Source organism: Orycteropus afer, unplaced genomic scaffold, assembly GCF_000298275.1.
Source record: "Orycteropus afer afer isolate SDZICR_OR568_19922 unplaced genomic scaffold, OryAfe1.0 scaffold00145, whole genome shotgun sequence".
In the NCBI taxonomy this organism is placed as follows: Eukaryota; Metazoa; Chordata; class Mammalia; order Tubulidentata; family Orycteropodidae; genus Orycteropus; species Orycteropus afer.
In genome coordinates, this window is record NW_006921732.1 from 7,737,470 (window position 1) to 7,742,158 (window position 4,689).

Sequence of the window (4,689 nt, forward strand, 5' to 3'; positions counted from 1 at the left end):
CAGACTTCGTCTCACCTATTTTGGTCATGTTGTCAGAAGGGACCATTCCCTGGAGAAGGATGTCATGCTTGGTAGGGTGGAGGGTCGACGAAAGAGGGGAAGGCCTTCAACGAGATGGATTGACATGGTAGCTGTGATGATGGCCTCAAGTATAGCAGGAATCATGGAGCTGGCGCGGAATCGGGCAGTGTTTCGTTCTGCTGTGCATGGGATGACTCTGAGTCGGAAATGACTCGACGGCATCTTACACCAACAACAACAATGCCACTCTGACAGGAATATACCACAAATGGGATGACTTTAACAAACAGGAGTTTATTTTCTCACAGTTTTGGAGGCTAGAAGTGCAAGTTCAAAGTCCTGGACTCTAGGGGCTGGGTGAAAGCCCCTTGACCTTGGGTTTCAGCTCTGCCTGTGGTTCCCAGCCCACTGAAGCTGGAGGCTTTCTTCACTCAGGCAGCTGCTGGGTGCTGAGGCTGACAAACCCAAGGTCGATAAGTAAAAAGGTACGGCCCAATGTTACCAAACAACATGGCAGGCCATTAATTCAAGTCCATTGAAAGTCTCAAGATTGACAGAGCACGGCAGGCTAATGTGATCTTCTTAAAACTGCAAATGCTTAGACTCAACTTCAAGTCTACTGAATCAGAAACTCTGGGAGTGGAACCCAGTCATCTATATTTTAACAGGCTCTGTGGAAGATTCTGATGCAGGGCTGAAGTTTGAGAACCACAGACCTAGCTATCACCTCTTCTTAATCTGCTTTTCTAAGATTCTGATTTATCCAAGTGTTGCCTACCCCCTGCATTCAGGGCCCTGAGTAGAGGACACAGAGATGAGTAAGAAGATGTGGTCCTAGCCCTCAGAGGGCTCCCAGGCAAGTTGAAAAGGGGAGGCAGAAGCCCCTGGAAGTATTCACTGAGTAACAGATCATGCCGAGTGACTGAAGTCAGTACAGCACAGGAGTCAGTGCTGTGATAAATTGCTCAGAGAAAAGACTTTTGTGGGCTGCAAGGCCTCTACAGAAAGATCTAGCTGTTCTCTGGTACTTGTTCCTGAGGTGTGATTGACTCAGCCTTGAGTGGAATCCTCTTATAACTCTAACTAGAGTCTCCCTGCATTATATGTCTTCTTGTGGGTGGGGCACAGAGCTTTGGACTTGAGGGCAGAAGAAGTGATTCTGGACAGCTTCCTTATTGTATGACCCTGGGTGGCCCACTTTCTATCTCTGGGCCTCAGTTTATCCATCTGTAACATAGGGGAGGAGTCTTCGTGTGGTGTAGTGCTTAAGAGCTCAGCTGCTAACAGAAAGTTGGTCATTCGGATTGAATTCACGCAGAGGCATCTTGGAAAAAAGCCCTGGTAATCTACTTCTGAAAGGTCTCAGCCATTGAAAACCCTGTGGAGTGCAATTCTACTGTGAAACACACGGGGTCAGCATGAGTTGAAATTGACTCAGTAGCAACTGGTAGTAGTAACATGGGGAAACTGGAGCAGTTGATCTATGGGCTCTTCTCTAGGACTCTGAGTGCATGAATCTGAGATGTATGATCCTCTAGAGACAGGGTAGGATTGGGGGCCAAGTAACCCATCCACAGTTCCTGGTTTATTTCTGACTCCCACTTTATCATCTGCATGGTGAGGACCCTGACATTATCCTGGCTGCTTGGCTGTCAAGATTATCTTGAGAATCCAGTGGGATGAGCTGTCCCCTCTCTGGCTGGTTTCGCTAATAGTCCAGGGGGGGTCTCATTACACCTATATTGTTCACCTCACATGGCTTTCATCATGTCAAGTCATGTTCGTCATTCTCAGAGGCTCCTTGATACCTAAACCCTCTTCCTTAGCATTTGTGATCCTCTAAGACAGGGCGCCAGCTTTTTACCAGCAAGATGAGGCTCCTTGCTGCCTGTGACTGCATCTTGTCTATTCCTGTTAGTCCTTCTACCTCACCCTTCTTCTCAGCCTCTCCAAATGCACTCAGGCTTCAGGCCATCTCTAGTACTACCTCCTCCAGGAAGCCACCCTGATTGTCCCAGTTCTCAGTACCGCTCCTACACCTTTTCAGATAATCTTACAGTCTTTAAGATAGTTTAATCTCCCACCTGTGGACACTCTAAAGTGCTAGTCAGATCACAAGCTACATGAGGGCAAGGCTTGCACTCATGGGAAGGACAGTAGAAAATTTGATTCCTAGAGTAGGGAAGCCCAGTGGGAGAGAGGACTTGCTCAAAGTCACACAGCACGTTGGGGATAGAACCAGGCCCAGAACCCTGGTCTCTTAGGCCCCAGGCCATGCTCAGGAAGGGCCATTTATTAGATATGTGGTGAAGGAACTGGAGAAGAGCAGACACAGGGGAAGGCGCAGAGGCTCAGAATCAGGCGGGCCTCTCTTCTAGCACATCCCTGCATTCACTAGCTGTGCCACCGGGGGCAAGTCACCAACCCTCCCCAAGGTAACCCTTCCCAAGGGACCTTCCCAGTGGGGTTGGGGTAAGGAGGTATGGCAGGAGGTATGGCACACAGTAAGTGCTTGCTCAGTTATTCTGAGGTACTCGTTGTTTCTCCCAATCCACTTGTCCACCCAGTTCATCTGGCTACATCTTTTCCCCCTACCTTCTTCCCTTCCCTGCTAAGCTCTTTATTGCCCTGACAAGAGAACTCCAATGTGAGAGTCAGGGCCTTCTCATCAAGCCTCTTACAGATGTGAGAGGGAGAAAATCCAGTAGTGGAGTGGCTACAGAGGGGCTGCGGTGGGAGCCCGGGGAGCAGGGAGAGAGGGGCTGAAGCCTGTGCAGCCATGGAGGTGGAATTTGGCAGAAGCCACTTTTAGAAAAGTCACTCTGCCTATTTTAAGGGGGGGATGGGTGTGTCCTGTCTCCAGCCAACAGTTGCTGGATGCCGGCAGCCTGGAGCATGGATCGGGCGGACTCCCAAGGGTGAAGAGTCCTAGCAGGTGGGTCTGGTGTCTCTCTGGGAGGCCACTGGCAGCTCCTTGGCCTCCTGCCACCTTCTGGCCTGACCCCCTGCAGACTGATGGTGCCCATTTTGCCAGTCTGACAGGCTGGGGCTGAAAGGAGGAGCCACCTCCTCCTCACCCCTGGGAAAAGCCAAGAGACCTTGTGGATACGATGGTAGGGGTGGGAAGTGGGGGTGACTGAAGTCTGGCTATGGCTGGAGATAAAGTGAGTGGCTGGCCAGGTGCCCAGTGGGCAGGCACAGGGCCCCCTGGTGTGGTGTGGCCCAGCTGGCAGCCTCTCTCCTCCCTCCAGGCGGGCACTAGAGCCTTGTGTGCAGGGTTCCAGGAGGAGGCGGGCAGAGGCTGAGGAGAGGCTGGGACACTTGGTGATAACAGCTAGCTCAGGAGGGGCGGGCACTTGGGAGGAGGAGCAGGAGAGAGGCTTCATTTAGCACCAAGCCCGGCTGTAGCTCAGGTGACCAGTGGCTGTCTCTCCGGAGGGTGCTGCTTCCCATTAACGGTGCTGTTCCACAGGGACCCCACAGCCATGATCCAGAATGTCGGCAATCAGCTACGAAGGGTATGGACAGAGGGCTGGAGGCAGACTGCAGGCCTAGGGGAGGGGATTAGGGGCTGGGGCTCTAGAAAGAGGGCTGAAGTTTCCATTTTAAGTCACAAGTTCGGCGTCTTTTGTACTTTCCATGGGCCATTTTCTAGCTCTCTATGGAAGGAGAACTTGCAGAATCCCTGTGTTCCTTTATTATAAGTAATGATCCAAAGGGAGCTTTGGTAGCATAGTGGCTAAGACACTTGCCTGCTAACCAGACGGCTGGCGGTTCAAACCCACCAGCCACTCCTCGGAAGGAAGGTTGGGCAATCCTACTTCCGTAGTGATACTGCCTCGGAAACCCAAGGAGGGGTCGCTATGAGTCGGGGCCGACTCGACAGCACATAACAACAACAACAACAACAATGATCCAAAAGCAAGCCTCAGGGGCCGCTGGGTACCTCAGGGCTGAATTTGCTGTGGAATCCTCTCCTGCAAGTTCTTTGCATCGGGGAATGTATCCTGGGGGTGGATGCCTCTCCCTGCTGGAGGTCTGTCTGTGCTTCTCTGGATAGATGCGTGAGCTTCGTGGCTTTGCTGTGGTTAACTCAGAGTTAAGGGCTCCAAGGCCCTGGAGCTGGCAGAAGTTACAGGGCAAGGGAAATACATGCGAATGAGTGAGCAAGTGACAGAGCGAGGCTTGAGGTTCTCAGGTACAGTATCCTCCTCCTCAGGAGAGCAGGCACAGGGTCAATAAGTGCTGTGGGATCCTGCAAGGTGACCTCGCAGAGAACTTTCCCCTGGAACCTCTTAAAAGGACTTTGGAGCAGAGATTAGATGCTGAGGCGTGTGATAGACCCAAGTGCTCAGTGGTGCCAGGCATGTTCTTTGATCTACTGGTGAACAGAGAAGGCTTAGGACAGTCTGGCAGGGGTCATGCTGGGTGTAATTGTGGGCGTCTGTTATGAACTGAATTATATCCTCCTAAAATATGTGTGGTAAATCCTAACCTCCAATCCATCCTTCCAAAGTGTAAGAAAATACATTTCTTTTGTTAAAGCCATCCACTGGTGGTATTTCTGTTACGGCAGCACTGTTTTTGAGGAAAGCCTTTTAGAAGGGTCAAGGGCAAATAAATCTCTTATCTGTCCATACCACCAGCACTCAGCTCAGTCGTCCACAT